Consider the following 20,510-nt stretch of genomic DNA (forward strand, 5'->3'; position numbering starts at 1 on the left):
TCACTTTGGTGAGAAGCGAACATTACTAACCCGTAAGCATAGCATGCTTCTTTATGTTGCATGTTAGCCGCTTTTTCTAAATCATGAAGTCCTATATTCGGATACATTGAGTCAAAATAATTTCTTAACCCGTTGCGTAAAATAGCATTTGGGTTCCCCGCAATATATGCGTCAAAGTAAACACATCGTAACTTATGGGTTTCCCAATGTGATATCCCCCATCTTTCAAACGAAAGTCTCTTATAAACCAAGACATTCTTGGAACGTTCTTCGAATGTCTTACAAACTGATTTCGCCGTAAATAGTTGTGCCGAAGAATTCTGACCGACTCTAGACAAGATTTCATCAATCATGTCTCCGGGTAGGTCTCTTAAAATATTGGGTTGTCTATCCATTTTGTGTTTTTATACTGTAAAATAGACAAGAGTTAGATTCATAAAAAAAATACTTATTAATACAAGCAATTTTTACATATATCATAAAGCATAAGTACACTATATTACATTTATTATTCCGACTCGCTCGTTTCTTCTTCTTCGGTTCTGGTTCATTTTGCCAAGTTTCTAGGGATATATGATGTTCCCCTAATACGAGCTGTCGTTTTCCACAACGGTTTAGAAAAACCTGGTGGTTTAGAGGTTCCCGGGTCATTGTTACAACTTAAGGGCTTCGGGGGTTGACGATACATATAAAGTTCATCGGGGTTGGAATTAGATTTCTCTATTTTTATGCCCTTTCCCTTATTATTTTCTTTTGCCTTTTTAAATTCAGTTGGGGTAATTTCTATAACATCATCGGAATTCTCGTCGGAATCCGATTCATCGGAGAATTGGTAATCCTCCCAATATTTTGCTTCCTTGGCGGAAACACCATTGACCATAATTAACCTTGGTCGGTTGGTTGAGGCTTTTCTTTTACTTAACCGTTTTATTATTTCCCCCACCGGGTCTATTTCCTCTTCCGCTTCCTCCTCTTCCGGTTCTGATTCTTCTTCCGGTTCTGATTCTTCTTCCAGTTCTTCTTCGGGAACTTGTGAATCAGTCCAATATATATTCGACTCTTCGTTATTATTAGGTGAGTCAATGGGATTTGTACTAGAGGTAGACATCTATCACACAATATCAAACATGTTAAGAGATTAATATATCACATAATATATACATGTTAATAATATATAGTTTCCAACAAAAATGTTAAGCAATCATTTTTAAAGAAAACACGGTCGAAGTCCAGACTCACTAATGCATCCTAACAAACTTGATAAGACACACTAATGCAAATTTTCTAGTTCTCTAAGACCAACGCTCGGATACCAACTGAAATGTCCCGTTCTTATTGATTAAAAATGTTCTATATTAATTGATTTCGTTGCGAGGTTTTGACCTCTATATGAGACGTTTTTCAAAGACTGCATTCATTTTAAAACAAACCATAACCTTTATTTCATCAATAAAGGTTTAAAAAGCTTTACGTAGATTATCAAATAATGATAATCTAAAATATCCTGTTTACACACGACCATTACATAATGGTTTATAATACAAATATGCTACAACGAAATAAGTTTCTTGAATGCAGTTTTTACACAATATTATACAAGCATGGACTCCAAATCTCGTCCTTATTTAAGTATGCGATAGCGGAAGCTCTTAATAATCACCTGAGAATAAACATGCTTAAAACGTCAACAAAAATGTTGGTGAGTTATAGGTTTAACCTATATATTATCAAATCATCATAATAGACCACAAGATTTCATATTTCAATATACATCCCATACATAGAGATAAAAATCATTCATATGGTGAACACCTGGTAATCGACATTAACAAGATGCATATATAACAATATCCCCATCATTCTGGGACACCCTTCGGATATGATATAAATTTCGAAGTACTAAAGCATCCGATACTTTGGATGGGGTTTGTTAGGCCCAATAGATCTATCTTTAGGATTCGCGTCAATTAGGGTGTCTGTTCCCTAATTCTTAGATTACCAGACTTAATAAAAAGGGGCATATTCGATTACGATAATTCAACCATAGAATGTAGTTTCACGTACTTGTGTCTATTTTGTAAATCATTTATAAAACCTGCATGTATTCTCATCCCAAAAAAATTAGATTTTAAAAGTGGGACTATAACTCACTTTCACAGATTTTTACTTCGTCGGGAAGTAAGACTTGGCCACTGGTTGATTCACGAACCTATAACAATATATACATATATATCAAAGTATGTTCAAAATATATTTACAACGCTTTTAATATATTTTGATGTTTTAAGTTTATTAAGTCAGCTGTCCTCGTTAGTTACCTACAACTAGTTGTCCACAGTTAGATGTACAGAAATAAATCGATAAATATTATCTTGAATCAATCCACGACCCAGTGTATACGTATCTCAGTATTGATCACAACTCAAACTATATATATTTTGGAATCAACCTCAACCCTGTATAGCTAACTCCAACATTCACATATAGAGTGTCTATGGTTGTTCCGAAATATATATAGATGTGTCGACATGATAGGTCGAAACATTGTATACGTGTCTATGGTATCTCAAGATTACATAATATACAATACAAGTTGATTAAGTTATGGTTGGAATAGATTTGTTACCAATTTTCACGTAGCTAAAATGAGAAAAATTATCCAATCTTGTTTTACCCATAACTTCTTCATTTTAAATCCGTTTTGAGTGAATCAAATTGCTATGGTTTCATATTGAACTCTATTTTATGAATCTAAACAGAAAAGTATAGGTTTATAGTCGGAAAAATAATTTACAAGTCATTTTTGTAAAGGTAGTCATTTCAGTCGAAAGAACGACGTCTAGATGACCATTTTAGAAAACATACTTCCACTTTGAGTTTAATCATAATTTTTGGATATAGTTTCATGTTCATAATAAAAATCATTTTCTCAGAATAACAACTTTAAAATCAAAGTTTATCATAGTTTTTAATTAACTAACCCAAAACAGCCCGCGGTGTTACTACGACGGCGTAAATCCGGTTTTACGGTGTTTTTCGTGTTTCCAGGTTTTAAATCATTAAGTTAGCATATCATATAGATATAGAACATGTGTTTAGTTGATTTTAAAAGTCAAGTTAGAAGGATTAACTTTTGTTTGCGAACAAGTTTAGAATTAACTAAACTATGTTCTAGTGATTACAAGTTTAAACCTTCGAATAAGATAGCTTTATATGTATGAATCGAATGATGTTATGAACATCATTACTACCTTAAGTTCCTTGGATAAACCTACTGGAAAAGAGAAAAATGGATCTAGCTTCAATGGATCCTTGGATGGCTCGAAGTTCTTGAAGCAGAATCATGACACGAAAACAAGTTCAAGTAAGATCATCACTTGAAATAAGATTGTTATAGTTATAGAAATTGAACCAAAGTTTGAATATGATTATTACCTTGTATTAGAATAATAACCTACTGTAAGAAACAAAGATTTCTTGAGGTTGGATGATCACCTTACAAGATTGGAAGTGAGCTAGCAAACTTGAAAGTATTCTTGATTTTATGTAACTAGAACTTGTAGAATTTATGAAGAACACTTAGAACTTGAAGATAGAACTTGAGAGAGATCAATTAGATGAAGAAAATTGAAGAATTAAAGTGTTTTTAGGTGTTTTTGGTCGTTGGTGTATGGATTAGATATAAAGGATATGTAATTTTGTTTTCATGTAAATAAGTCATGAATGATTACTCATATTTTTGTAATTTTATGAGATATTTCATGCTAGTTGCCAAATGATGGTTCCCACATGTGTTAGGTGACTCACATGGGCTTCTAAGAGCTGATCATTGGAGTGTATATACCAATAGTACATACATCTAAAAGCTGTGTATTGTACGAGTACAAATACTGGTGTATACGAGTAGAATTGTTGATGAAACTGAACGAGGATATAATTGTAAGCATTTATATTAAGTAGAAGTATTTTGATAAGTGTCTTGAAGTCTTTCAAAAGTGTATGAATACATATTAAAACACTACATGTATATACATTTTAACTGAGTCGTTAAGTCATCGTTAGTCGTTACATGTAAATGTTGATTTGAAACCTTTAAGTTAACGATCTTGTTAAATGTTGTTAACCCAATGTTTATTATATCTAATGAGATGTTAAATTATTATATTATCATGATATTATGATATATTAATATATCTTAATATGATATATATACAGTTAAATGTTGTTACAACGATAATCGTTACATATATGTCTCGTTTCGAAATCATGAAGTTAGTAGTCTTGTTTTTACATATGTAGTTCATTGTTAATACACTTAATGACATGTTTAATTATCATTTATCATGATTAAACATAGTGTATCAATATCTTAATATGATACATATGTATTTAGTAGACGTTATCATAACGATAATCGTTATATATATCATTTCGAGCTTCTTAACTTAGTAATCTCATTTCTTATGTATATCACACATTGTTAATATACTTAGTGAGATACTTACTCATCATAATCTTATGTCAACTATATATATATATGTCTATATATACCATAACATGTACTTTTTACAATCTTGTAACGTTCGTGAATCGCCGGTCAACTTGGGTGATCAATTGTCTATATGAAACTTATTTCATTTAATCAAGTCTTAACAAGTTTGATTGCTTAACACGTTAGAAACATTTAGTCATGTAAATATCAATCTCAATTAATATATATAAACATGGAAAAGTTCGGGTCACTACACTGATACCATCTGTAGCGACCCGACTAAATCATGTTTGACGGCGCCGACTACTTAGGTCCCGTTACGTGGTCATAAGTCTTTAACATGACGTTTGACCAAAATATGTCGCATTCATTTCATAAGTTAAAGAATGTTTCAAGTTTACAAACGTAGTTCAAAAGACTAGTTACATTACAATGTTTAACGTATGAATGAAACCTATGCGACACGATTTAAAGTAGTCAAAAGACGCTCCAACTATGCATGCATACTCGACATCCAAGCAAGTATCAAAAAGAGTGCGGAAGCATGTATCACGTAGCGTTCAAGGACCTGAGAAAACATATAGAAAACTGTCAACGAAAACGTTGGTGAAATCATAGGTGTTTTAGTAAACATTGCATTTGAACCACAAGATTTAATATAATATGATTATCAAAATCATTTTCATTCCAAAGTTGTTATTTGTTTCGCGGGCACCCAATTATCAAACTTAACTGTTTTGCACCCTTTGCATAGTGTTAGAACATACACTAGATCCAAAAATATATTTCATCCGCTAACGGTAGCGAACCGTCCGAATGAGGCTCGTCAAGCCCATGTGATTACATAATATAAGTTCACGTTTACACCCTGCAAGTGTAACTAATGATAATTGAATTGAGGCTTTTTGTTCAAACCCGTACGTGGAATGTTCGTTTTCGTACTTGTGTTCAAAGTGTAAAAGCATGATACGTATATGTTTCTCATCCCATAGTTTAAAGCATAAAAGTTGTTTGAAAGATGGGACTATGATCTCACCTTGAGTGCACGTATGAAAAGTACTTCACAAAGTAACGTGTGCAAAGGATAATGCTAGTCTTGACCTAAACAAATAGGTCGTATCAATAACGGTAAACACGATAGGTCAAAGATGTTCAATTAGTCCTATGGCTCGTTACGACTCGATTATGTAGCATGTGAATCAATTTGTCAAGTTTCATGCAAGATACAAGTATAGAAACAAGCTAGGAAGGTTGCATAATCATTTGGTTAAGTTTGACAAAAAGTCAAACTTTGGTCGTTCAAAGTCAACGAAAAAGTCAACACATTCGGGTCGGGTCCCTAACTATTTTTCTGAGGTTTTTATTCATATATAAGCATGTTAGAACAAGTCTCATGTGAATCGGAGGTCCATAGCGTGCCAAACATTTTTCTTATTTTGACCAAGGAGGTTAGAACCTGGGCACGGCTTAGGTCGCGCCGCGACCCAGGATTGCCGCGCCACGGCATTGGTCGTGTGCTGGTACCTGGTCAGTCTCAATTGTTCAAGTCCCAAATCAAAACTCTTTCAAGCATATTTTACAAACCGCTAACACTTAGAACTCGCACCTTATATCGTTAGAAAGCTAATTTGACAAGGAACCCAACTAAACATATTTCACCAACCGAAAACATTATTTGCAATAATCGACCTTTCAAATCAAATGATCAATCAATGCACACATTTAATGCTTCAAATTTTACAAGTGTACATTTATGATTCGGGCATTTAATGCATACATAAATCACGCCGTTTTGTAGATAATCAAGCATACAATACAACTAACTACTTACTAACAATAATTCATGGCTTTCAATGCATTAAATATTTACATTCAATTCTATCAAACCCTAACCAACCACATCAAAATCACTAATCATGTTTATGAAGTTTTCTAAAACAACCTATACATCAAATTGAAGCTAGTGATGTTAGGAACACATTTAATATATGCATTTATAACATTTAACATCATTCGAATAACCAAATCACCAAATCAAACACATCAAAGTTTATGTTCATGCTAGTTACTTCAAATAACAAAATCGAACATATAAATCATATATTCATGTTAGACTTGAGCCATAGAAACTAACTAACAACTTTATAAGTTAAAAATATCAAGAACACAAAATCTAGTGATTTTAAAAAGTTACCCAAATGTAATAAAATCGGTATGGAATCGAAGAGGAAGTTGCAAGGATTCCAAATATGTAATTTGTTTTGCAAGACACCCGCTAGCTTGGATTTAGAGGATGATTCTTGAAATGGAGAAATGAGAGAAAATTGGAAAGTATTGAAATAAAAAGGAAAATGAAATGGAAAAGAAAGAGGAGGTGGGTTGACTAGTCAAATGCTAGTCACCTCTTTGGCATTTTGGCGAAACTAGTCCCTCGAGTTCGATTGCAGGTGCGTGAATTACCTAAACGAGATATTTTTAAAACGCGTAACAACAGGAGATGTTATAAACATATAACGGAATTTAAATAGTTAAACGGAAAAGTAAACGGAAAAAGACGGGATGTTACAAAATGCTTTTATAAATGTTTGACGAGATAGACACAAGCAAAACATTCCTCGAATGAATTATTATACAGACAGAAGTTCTGTGGATTATTATTGAATTAGTTGGACGTGATAATTGCCACTAATTATTGTGAATATTTTCCCCCTGATTATTATTGCTTGGTAACCTAAGAATTAGAATCGGGTATGGCCCTAATTCACACGAATCCTAAAGGTAGCTACCGGGTTTAACACCCCCACCCAGAATGTTCACTAGACGGAAGAGCTAGTGGGCGTGGTGTTTATTACTTCGAAGTTTATATGATTATTATACATATGAGATGTTCTGTTTTAGGGATATTATTATGCGCATTATATGTTAAGGTCGGTTACCAAGCCAAGCTATGAAAGCAATGAAAAGTGAATGTCATGTATCGAGAGAATGATTTTATACACAGGTTATGTGTATGTTATTTTTGTACACGAGATATGTGTACGGTTACTAAGATTTATGAAAGATGATTTCGTACACGAGAAAGGTGTACTGTATTTAAAAGATATCACATGTACATTACAGGTGGGTATAGGATTCTGGTCCATTTGTACCATGCAGGATTTAAATCTTGTGGTCTATCAAAATGATGAATTTTATTGTTTTATGATAAACCTATGAACTCACCAACCTTTTGGTTGACACTTGAAAGAATGTTTATTCTCAGGTATGAAAGAAATCTTCCGTTGTGCATTTTCTCATTTTAGAGATATTACTTGGAGTCATTCATGACATATTTCAAAAGACGTTGCATTCGAGTCGTTGAGTTCATCAAGAATATTATTAAGTCAATTATAGTTGGATACATTATGAAATGGTATGCATGCCGTCAATTTTCGATGTAAAGAAAGTTTGACTTTTAAAAATGAATGCAATGTTTGTAAAATGTATCATATAGAGGTCAAGTACCTCGCGATGTAACCAACTATTGTGAATCATTTATGATCGATATGGACTTCGTCCAGATGGATTAGGACGGGTCGCTGCAAATAACATGAATTAAGATTAATGTGAAATTTTAGTTATATTCATTGATGATGAATAGTTAACTTGTTGAGACTAAAATTCATATGTATTTATTGATGATGAATATTGAAATGACCCAACCATGAGATGTCACTACATGGATCGTAGTCAGTAGTAAATCTTTTAATGATTATGTCTTTGTGTCCATAGACTTGAGATGCACGCTCGTCTTGATGAGTGTAGCATTGTATTTTGATATGGTTAAACGCTGCCTTGAATAAGGCTGTTATAAAGGCCATTATTGGGTATAATGTAAATCTCGTGATACACACGTGTATGCAATATAGGATTTGTTCCTCTAAAATATTTGGAGTTAGATACTTTTTAAGCTCCTCGATGAATGAATAAGATATTTGTGTGGCCGCACCCAGATTTAATTAAGATGATACTTAATTACTTTGGTGATCTAATTCAGTTCTAAGATCAAGAAAAAAAATTGTTAAACAAATGAGAATGATCGATGATCCATATCTCAAGTTTAACTAAAGTATCTGAAACAAAAGGACGAATGACATTTAAACTTACCATAAACAGTTTCGAGAAACTACCCTCACATGAATTTGGGGATAATGACGTGTTGCTAGACGCTTACCATTGTTTGTATAATTACTTAGTGTTGTGCCATGCACAAGCGGGAGTCTGTAGGATTAATATGCAAGGTACAAAATATAACTATATGGCCAACTTTATTTGAGCCTTCGGGGTCACACACATATACACCGAGACGTCAAATAAAATATATATATGATGTATATATATTACTCAAGTAACAAAATAGTAAATCGAAATTAATTCATTTACTATTCATAGAAATTAATTAATTTACTATTTACATGAAAGCGACATGATAGAAATTATTAATTATAAGTTACATAACATACCTCTAAAGTATTTGAGAAATGCGTATTTTTAAAACCAAATCAAACGAAATATGAATTAATTGATTGATATGAATTAATTAATTAATTAATTTAATATTTATAACATTCCAAAATGTGTTAAATTAAATCAACTTGATCCAATATTATAATATATATATTGGATATATTTTCAAAGAAAGGAGCAGTTGAAAAGAAAGTTGAAAGAAAAGATGGAAGGAGCAGTTCAAAGAAAACCAATATAAAACATACACATTATTGCTATTATCTTTTACTACTACTCCACAAATTCATATAACATCTCAAAGCTTTAATTCGATTATCTTTGGCAACAAGTTCTTGTTATGAAGTATTAATATATATAGTTGCAAATATAATCTGATTATATTAATACGTTACTTGGGTTTGGACTAGCATCCATTGACGGTTGTTTGAAGTGTAGTGTGGACTATCCTAAGAGACGGTCATATTTTTGATCGTAGGTTTCTCTCCTTCAATTAGTTTCTTCAAGAAAGGTATATCGTTTACTCACTTTGTGAATTACATATTTTAACAATTATTAGTGGTGTAACTGGATTTTTGGGATTGTTAATCATGTGCATGTTTTATTAAATTTAAATATATGACTATTTAATTTTGTAAATGGTTTATAAAATAATAATTGATTATTATTTTAACTATCCGCTGCGTTAATCTGATTTAAAAAGTACACACGATTTTCCAACACTGATGACCTACACATGGACAACATGGTTGCTCTAGACATGTCTAATAGCAATTTACAACATTTTTTGAAGAACCCGACGGTATTAATTACTAATATTTAATGAATACATTTTATGATTAACATTCATTATTGATATCTTTTTTATACTAACATGTATTTCTCTATATATCATCAAACTGGCCCGCAGTTGTATCCATCATTGAAGATTTTGAATCTTAGTTCTTCCAAGATTGTTAAGATGGGTTACTTTTCAAGCTTCCCGGCACTTGAGAGATTGGTATTGGCAGGATGTGCAAGCTTGATTGAGGTGTGTGAATCCATCAGGGAATGCAATAAACTTGTTCTCCTTGATTTGAGTTATTGTGATAAGCTCAAAAGGCTTCCACGAAGCATGAAAAGCTTAAAAAAGGTTAGAATTCTATCTATAGATGGTTGTGTGAATCTTGATGAATTCCCGAAAGAGATAAAGGATATGGGTCACTTCAAGTGTTGACTGCTAGTGATATGAAGATAAAGTTGCAATCCGTGTTTTGTGTTGTTGAGGATATGGTACCAAGACATGTAAAGTCTATTTCGCTATTGTTTCCATTCTCACTAGTAAGCTTATCGCTTAGAAACAACAATTTATTCAACGAATCCTTCCCCACGGACTTTGGTAGCGTGCCAAATTTGAAGGTGTTAAATATAAGTAGGAATCCCATCACTTCTTTGCCTGAATGTTTGACTAAACTAAAAGCACTTCAGTTCCTCTGTTTAGAAGGTTGTCAAGAACTGAAGTCTGTATCCTCCCTTCCATGTACAATTGAACTTGTGGATGCTAATAATTGCCTGATGTTAGAAAAGATATCATTTCAACCACATAATAATCTTATATCCTTCATACAAAATACTAGTGACTTTACAGATGTAAATGTTCATCATCCACCAGACAGATGAGCATGGAGGGGGGTCAGCTTTTTATCCTCAGAGTCCTTAACTGAAATTGAAGGCATACATAAAGTACAACCCCTATCAAGTGTGGATGAACAGATTCTGCATTAATTAGGATGGAGTGATTTAGAACTTGTAAAATATCAAAAGGTGCAACTTTTTGATGCATCCTGATGGGATATGAAATGTCCCGTTCTTATTGATTAAAAACGTTCCATATTAATTGATTTCGTTGCGAGGTTTTGACCACTATATGAGACGTTTTTCAAAGACTGCATTCATTTTAAAACAAACCATAACCTTTATTTCATCAATAAAGGTTTAAAAAGCTTTACGTAGATTATCAAATAATGATAATCTAAAATATCCTGTTTACACACGACCATTACATAATGGTTTACAATACAAATATGTTACAACAAAATAAGTTTCTTGAATGCAGTTTTTACACAATATCATACAAACATGGACTCCAAATCTCGTCCTTATTTAAGTATGCGACAGCGGAAGCTCTTAATAATCACCTGAGAATAAACATGCTTAAAACGTCAACAAAAATGTTGGTGAGTTATAGGTTTAACCTATATATATCAAATCATAATAATAGACCACAAGATTTCATATTTCAATACACATCCCATACATAGAGATAAAAATCATTCATATGGTGAACACCTGGTAACCGACATTAACAAGATGCATATATAAGAATATCCCCATCATTCCGGGACACCCTTCGGATATGATATAAATTTCGAAGTACTAAAGCATCCGGTACTTTGGATGGGGTTTGTTAGGCCCAATAGATCTATCTTTAGGATTCGCGTCAATTAGGGTGTCTGTTCCCTAATTCTTAGATTACCAGACTTAATAAAAAGGGGCATATTCGATTACGATAATTCAACCATAGAATGTAGTTTCACGTACTTGTGTCTATTTTGTAAATCATTTATAAAACCTGCATGTATTCTCATCCCAAAAATATTAGATTTTAAAAGTGGGACTATAACTCACTTTCACAGATTTTTACTTCGCCGGGAAGTAAGACTTGGCCACTGGTTGATTCACGAAGCTATAACAATATATACATATATATCAAAGTATGTTCAAAATATATTTACAACGCTTTTAATATATTTTGATGTTTTAAGTTTATTAAGTCAGCTGTCCTCGTTAGTAACCTACAACTAGTTGTCCACAGTTAGATGTACAGAAATAAATCGATAAATATTATCTTGAATCAATCCACGACCCAGTGTATACGTATCTCAGTATTGATCACAACTCAAACTATATATATTTTGGAATCAACCTCAACCCTGTATAGCTAACTCCAACATTCACATATAGAGTGTCTATGGTTGTTCCGAAATATATATAGATGTGTCGACATGATAGGTCGAAACATTGTATACGTGTCTATGGTATCTCAAGATTACATAATATACAATACAAGTTGATTAAGTTATGGTTGGAATAGATTTGTTACCAATTTTCACGTAGCTAAAATGAGAAAAATTATCCAATCTTGTTTTACCCATAACTTCTTCATTTTAAATCCGTTTTGAGTGAATCAAATTGCTATGGTTTCATATTGAACTCTATTTTATGAATCTAAACAGAAAAGTATAGGTTTATAGTCGGAAAAATAATTTACAAGTCGTTTTTGTAAAGGTAGTCATTTCAGTCGAAAGAACGACGTCTAGATGACCATTTTAGAAAACATACTTCCACTTTGAGTTTAATCATAATTTTTGGATATAGTTTCATGTTCATAATAAAAATCATTTTCTCAGAATAACAACTTTAAAATCAAATTTTATCATAGTTTTTAATTAACTAACCCAAAACAGCCCGCGGTGTTACTACGACGGCGTAAATCCGGTTTTACGGTGTTTTTCGTGTTTCCAGGTTTTAAATCATTAAGTTAGCATATCATATAGATATAGAACATGTGTTTAGTTGATTTTAAAAGTCAAGTTAGAAGGATTAACTTTTGTTTGCGAACAAGTTTAGAATTAACTAAACTATGTTCTAGTGATTACAAGTTTAAACCTTCGAATAAGATAGCTTTATATGTATGAATCGAATGATGTTATGAACATCATTACTACCTTAAGTTCCTTGGATAAACCTACTGGAAAAGAGAAAAATGGATCTAGCTTCAATGGATCCTTGGATGGCTCGAAGTTCTTGAAGCAGAATCATGACACGAAAACAAGTTCAAGTAAGATCATCACTTGAAATAAGATTGTTATAGTTATAGAAATTGAACCAAAGTTTGAATATGATTATTACCTTGTTTTAGAATGATAACCTACTGTAAGAAACAAAGATTTCTTGAGGTTGGATGATCACCTTACAAGATTGGAAGTGAGCTAGCAAACTTGAAAGTATTCTTGATTTTATGAAACTAGAACTTTTGGAATTTATGAAGAACACTTAGAACTTGAAGATAGAACTTGAGAGAGATCAATTAGATGAAGAAAATTGAAGAATGAAAGTGTTTATAGGTGTTTTTGGTCGTTGGTGTATGGATTAGATATAAAGGATATGTTATTTTGTTTTCATGTAAATAAGTCATGAATGATTACTCATATTTTTGTAATTTTATGAGATATTTCATGCTAGTTGCCAAATGATGGTTCCCACATGTGTTAGGTGACTCACATGAGCTGCTAAGAGCTGATCATTGGAGTGTATATACCAATAGTACATACATCTAAAAGCTGTGTATTGTACGAGTACGAATACGGGTGCATACGAGTAGAATTGTTGATGAAACTGAACGAGGATGTAATTGTAAGCATTTTTGTTAAGTAGAAGTATTTTGATAAGTGTATTGAAGTCTTTCAAAAGTGTATAAATACATATTAAAACACTACATGTATATACATTTTAACTGAGTCGTTAAGTCATCGTTAGTCGTTACATGTAAGTGTTGTTTTGAAACCTTTAGGTTAACGATCTTGTTAAATGTTGTTAACCCAATGTTTATAATATCAAATGAGATTTTAAATTATTATATTATCATGATATTATTATGTATGAATATCTCTTAATATGATATATATACATTATATGTCTTTACAACGATAATCGTTACATATATGTCTCGTTTAAAAATCATTAAGTTAGTAGTCTTGTTTTTACATATGTAGTTCATTGTTAATATACTTAATGATATGTTTACTTATCATAGTATCATGTTAACTATATATATATCCATATATATGTCATCATATAGTTTTTACAAGTTTTAACGTTCGTGAATCACCGGTCAACTTGGGTGGTCAATTGTCTATATGAAACATATTTCAATTAATCAAGTCTTAACAAGTTTGATTGCTTAACATGTTGGAAACATTTAATCATGTAAATATCAATCTCAATTAATATATATAAACATGGAAAAGTTCGGGTTACTACAGTACCTACCCGTTAAATAAATTTCGTCCCGAAATTTTAAGCTGTTGAAGGTGTTGACGAATCTTCTGAAAATAGATGCGGGTATTTCTTCTTCATCTAATCTTCACGCTCCCAGGTGAACTCGGGTCCTCTACGAGCATTCCATCGAACCTTAACAATTGGTATCTTGTTTTGCTTAAGTCTTTTAACCTCACGATCCATTATTTCGACGGGTTCTTCGATGAATTGAAGTTTTTCGTTGATTTGGATTTCATCTAATGGAATAGTGAGATCTTCTTTAGCAAAACATTTCTTTAAATTCGAGACGTAGAAAGTGTTATGTACAGCCGCGAGTTGTTGAGGTAACTCTAGTCGGTAAGCTACTGGTCCGACACGATCAATAATCTTGAATGGTCCAATATACCTTGGATTTAATTTCCCTCGTTTACCAAATCGAACAACGCCTTTCCAAGGTGCAACTTTAAGCATGACCATCTCTCCAATTTCAAATTCTATATCTTTTCTTTTAATGTCAGCGTAGCTCTTTTGTCGACTTTGGGCGGTTTTCAACCGTTGTTGAATTTGGATGATCTTCTCGGTAGTTTCTTGTATAATCTCCGGACCCGTAATCTGTCTATCCCCCACTTCACTCCAACAAATCGGAGACCTACACTTTCTACCATAAAGTGCTTCAAACGGCGCCATCTCAATGCTTGAATGGTAGCTGTTGTTGTAGGAAAATTCTGCTAACGGTAGATGTCGATCCCAACTGTTTCCGAAATCAATAACACATGCTCGTAGCATGTTTTCAAGCATTTGTATCGTCCTTTCACTCTGCCCATCAGTTTGTGGATGATAGGCAGTACTCATGTCTAGACGAGTTCCTAATGCTTGCTGTAATGTCTGCCAGAATCTTGAAATAAATCTGCCATCCCTATCAGAGATAATAGAGATTGGTATTCCATGTCTGGAGATGACTTCCTTCAAATACAGTCGTGCTAACTTCTCCATCTTGTCATCTTCTCTTATTGGCAAGAAGTGTGCTGATTTGGTGAGACGGTCAACTATTACCCAAATAGTATCAAAACCACTTGCAGTCCTTGGCAATTTAGTGATGAAATCTATGGTAATGTTTTCCCATTTCCATTCCGGGATTTCGGGTTGTTGAAGTAGACCTGATGGTTTCTGATGCTCAGCTTTGACCTTAGAACACGTCAAACATTCTCCTACGTATTTAGCAACATCGGCTTTCATACCCGGCCACCAAAAATGTTTCTTGAGATCCTTGTACATCTTCCCCGTTCCAGGATGTATTGAGTATCTGGTTTTATGAGCTTCTCTAAGTACCATTTCTCTCATATCTCCAAATTTTGGTACCCAAATCCTTTCAGCCCTATACCGAGTTCCGTCTTCCCGAATATTAAGATGCTTCTCCGATCCTTTGGGTATTTCATCCTTTAAATTTCCCTCTTTTAAAACTCCTTGTTGTGCCTCCTTTATTTGAGTAGTAATGTTATTATGAATCATTATATTCATAGATTTTACTCGAATGGGTTCTCTGTCCTTCCTGCTCAAGGCATCGGCTACCACATTTGCCTTCCCCGGGTGGTAACGAATCTCAAAGTCGTAATCATTCAATAATTCGATCCACCTACGCTGCCTCATATTCAGTTGTTTCTGATTAAATATGTGTTGAAGACTTTTGTGGTCGGTATATATAATACTTTTGACCCCATATAAGTAGTGCCTCCAAGTCTTTAATGCAAAAACAACCGCGCCTAATTCCAAATCATGCGTCGTATAATTTTGTTCATGAATCTTCAATTGTCTAGACGCATAAGCAATCACCTTCGTTCGTTGCATTAATACACAACCGAGACCTTGCTTTGATGCATCACAATAAATCACAAAATCATCATTCCCTTCAGGCAATGACAATATAGGTGCCGTAGTTAGCTTTTTCTTCAATAACTGAAACGCTTTCTCTTGTTCATCATTCCATTCAAATTTCTTCCCTTTATGCGTTAATGCAGTCAAGGGTTTTGCTATTCTGGAAAAGTCTTGGATGAACCTTCTGTAGTAACCAGCTAGTCCTAAAAACTGGCGTATGTGTTTCGGAGTTTTCGGGGTTTCCCACTTTTCAACAGTTTCTATCTTTGCCGGATCCACCTTAATACCTTCTTTGTTCACTATGTGACTGAGGAATTGAACTTCTTCCAACCAAAATGCACACTTTGAAAACTTAGCGTACAATTCTTCCTTCCTCAATACTTCTAACACCTTTCTCAAATGTTCACCGTGTTCTTGGTCATTCTTTGAGTAAATAAGTATGTCATCAATGAAAACAATGACAAACTTGTCAAGGTATGGTCCACACACTCGGTTCATAAGGTCCATGAACACAGCTGGTGCATTAGTTAAACCAAACGGCATGACCATAAACTCGTAATGACCGTAACGTGTTCTGAAAGCAGTCTTTGGAATATCATCTTCTTTCACCCGCATTTGATGATACCCGGAACGTAAGTCAATCTTTGAATAAACAGACGAGCCTTGTAGTTGATCAAATAAGTCATCGATTCTCGGTAGTGGGTAGCGGTTCTTGATGGTAAGTTTGTTCAACTCTCGATAGTCGATACACAACCTGAATGTACCATCTTTCTTCTTGACAAACAAAACAGGAGCTCCCCACGGTGATGTGCTTGGTCGAATGAAACCACGCTCTAAAAGTTCTTGTAATTGGCTTTGTAGTTCTTTCATCTCGCTGGGTGCGAGTCTGTAAGGAGCACGAGCTATTGGTGCAGCTCCTGGTACAAGATCTATTTGAAATTCAACGGATCGATGTGGGGGTAATCCCGGTAATTCTTTCGGAAATACATCAGGAAATTCTTTTGCGACGGGAACATCATTGATGCTCTTTTCTTCTGTTTGTACTTTCTCGACGTGTGCTAGAACAGCATAGCAACCTTTTCTTATTAGTTTTTGTGCCTTCAAATTACTAATAAGATGTAGCTTCGTGTTGCCCTTTTCTCCATACACCATTAAGGGTTTTCCTTTTTCTCGTATAATGCGAATTGCATTTTTGTAACAAACGATCTCCGCTTTCACTTCTTTCAACCAGTCCATACCGATTATCACATCAAAACTCCCTAACTCTACTGGTATCAAATCAATCTTAAATGTTTCGCTAACCAGTTTAATTTCTCGATTCCGACATATATTATCTGCTGAAATTAATTTACCATTTGCTAATTCGAGTAAAAATTTACTATCCAAAGGCGTCAATGGACAACTTAATTTAGCACAAAAATCTCTACTCATATAGCTTCTATCCGCACCCGAATCAAATAAAACGTAAGCAGATTTATTGTCAATAAGAAACGTACCCGTAACAAGCTCCGGGTCTTCCTGTGCCTCTGCCGCATTAATATTGAAAACTCTTCCACGGCCTTGTCCATTCGTGTTCTCCTGGTTCGGGAAATTTCTAATAATGTGGCCCGGTTTTCCACATTTATAACAAACTACATTAGCATAACTTGCTCCGACACTACTTGCTCCGCCATTACTCGTTCCGACACCATTTGTTCCTTTCGTTCTATTAACCCCTGGTCCGTAGACCTCACACTTCGCCGCGCTATGACCATTTCTTTTACACTTGTTGCAAAATTTGGTGCAGAACCCCGAGTGATTCTTTTCACACCTTTGGCATAGCTGCTTCTGATTGTTGTTGTTGTTGCGATTATTATTGTTGTTGGGATGATTGTTGTAGTTGCTGTTGTTGTTGTTGTTGTTGTTGGGCCGTTTGTTGTAGTTGCGATTGATGTTGCGATTGTTGGGATAATTGTTGCGATTATTGTTGTAATTGCTGTTGTTGTTGTATTGGTGATTCTTATCACCGTTTTCCTCCCACTTTCTTTTGACTTGCTTCACATTGGCCTCTTCAGCAGTCTGTTCTTTAATTCTTTCTTCAATTTGGTTCACGAGTTTGTGAGCCATTCTACATGCCTGTTGTATGGAGGCGGGCTCGTGTGAACTTATATCTTCTTGGATTCTTTCCGGTAATCCTTTCACAAACGCGTCGATCTTCTCTTCCTCATCTTCGAATGCTCCCGGACACAATAGGCACAATTCTGTGAATCGTCTTTCGTACGTGGTAATATCAAATCCTTGGGTTCGTAACCCTCTAAGTTCTGTCTTGAGCTTATTGACCTCGGTTCTGGGACGGTACTTCTCGTTCATCAAGTGCTTGAATGCTGACCACGGTAGTGCGTACGCATCGACTTGTCCCACTTGCTCTAGATAGGTATTCCACCATGTTAACGCAGAACCTGTGAAGGTATGCGTAGCGTACTTTACTTTGTCCTCTTCAGTACACTTACTTATGGCAAACACCGATTCGACCTTCTCGGTCCACCGTTTCAATCCGATCGGTCCTTCGGTTCCATCAAATTCCAAAGGTTTGCAGGTAGTGAATTCTTTGTAGGTGCATCCTACACGATTTCCTGTACTGCTAGATCCAAGGTTATTGTTGGTATGTAGCGCAGCCTGTACTGCGGCAATGTTTGAAGCTAGAAAAGTACGGAATTCCTCTTCATTCATATTCACGGTGTGTCGAGTAGTCGGTGCCATTTCCTTCAAAATAGTTAAATGGAACAAGTTAATCATACAGAATATTAAGAGTAGTTATTAGTATTTCGTAGCATAATATGAACTCATTTATAAAAGCTTTTTCTTCATATTAGCGTTTTATAAGTTTAAATTTGGGTAGTACCTACCCGTTAAGTTCATACTTAGTAGCTAATATACAATTCAACTACTACAATTCTATATGAAAAACTGATTATAATAATATTTCGCGTTCAAACTTTTATACAATATTTTACAAACTTACAATACCGCTTATTTTACATAAAGCATGAAATATAGCACACAATAACTTTGATACAAGATAGTTGTGAAGATAATTCTAGCTAGTACACAAGTCGTTCAGCAAAGGCAATAAAGACACGTAATTCATACGTCCAGAAACAAGTCATGCATTCTGGTTTTACTAGGACTACTTCCCATCCTTGGTCTTGTGCAACATAACCGTTATGGCCGTTGATAAGACAGCGTGTTGTAACGTCGTCAAAGGGACGAGGGTTACGTAATGTCCAACAGTCCCGTAATAATCTAAAAACCTCATTTCTTACCCCAATTACCGACTCCGTCACTTGTGGAAACGTTTTGTTTAATAGTTGTAGCCCGATGTTCTTGTTCTCACTTTGGTGAGAAGCGAACATTACTAATCCGTAAGCATAACATGCTTCTTTATGTTGCATGTTAGCCGCTTTTTCTAAATCACGAAGTCCAATATTCGGATATATTGAGTCAAAATAATTTCTTAACCCGTTGCGTAAAATAGCATTTGGGTTCCCCGCAATATATGCGTCAAAGTAAACACATCGTAACTTATGGGTTTCCCAATGTGATATCCCCCATCTTTCAAACGAAAGTCTCTTATAAATCAAGACATTCTTGGAACGTTCTTCGAATGTCTTACAAACTGATCTCGCCTTAAATAGTTGTGCCGAGGAATTCTGGCCGACTCTAGACAAGATTTCATCAATCATGTCTCCGGGTAGGTCTCTTAAAATATTGGGTTGTCTATCCATTTTGTGTTTTTAAGCTGTAAAATAGACAAGAGTTAGATTCATAAAAAAATACTTATTAATACAAGCAATTTTTACACATATCATAAAGCATAAGAACACTATGTTACATATGTTACACCACACGAATACAACAATCTTATTCCGACTCGCTCGTTTCTTCTTCTTCAGTTTTGGTTCGTTTTGCCAAGTTTCTAGGGATATATGATGTTCCCCTAATACGAGCCGTCGTTGTCCACATTGGTTTAGAAAAACCTGGTGGTTTAGAGGTTCCCGGGTCATTGTTACAACTTAAGGACTTCGGGCGTTGACGATACATATAAAGTTCATCGGGGTTGGAATTAGATTTCTCTATTTTTATGCCCTTTCCCTTATTATTTTCTTTTGCCTTTTTAAATTCAGTTGGGGTAATTTCTATAACATCATCGGAATTCTCGTCGGAATCCGATTCATCGGAGAATTGGTAATCCTCCCAATATTTTGCTTCCTTGGCGGAAACACCATTGACCATAATTAACCTTGGTCGGTTGGTTGAGGATTTTCTTTTACTTAATCGTTTTATTATTTCCCCCACCGGTTCTATTTCTTCATCCGGTTCCGATTCTTCTTCTGGTTCCGATTCTTCTTCCGGTTCCGACTCTTCTTCCGGTTCCTCTTCGGGAACTTGTGAATCAGTCCACGAATCATTCCAATTTACATTTGACTCTTCATTATTATTAGGTGAGTCAATGGGACTTGTTCTAGAGGTAGACATCTATCACATAATATCAAACGCGTTAAGAGATTAATATATCACATAATAT

Source organism: Rutidosis leptorrhynchoides, chromosome 4, assembly GCF_046630445.1.
Source record: "Rutidosis leptorrhynchoides isolate AG116_Rl617_1_P2 chromosome 4, CSIRO_AGI_Rlap_v1, whole genome shotgun sequence".
In the NCBI taxonomy this organism is placed as follows: Eukaryota; Viridiplantae; Streptophyta; class Magnoliopsida; order Asterales; family Asteraceae; genus Rutidosis; species Rutidosis leptorrhynchoides.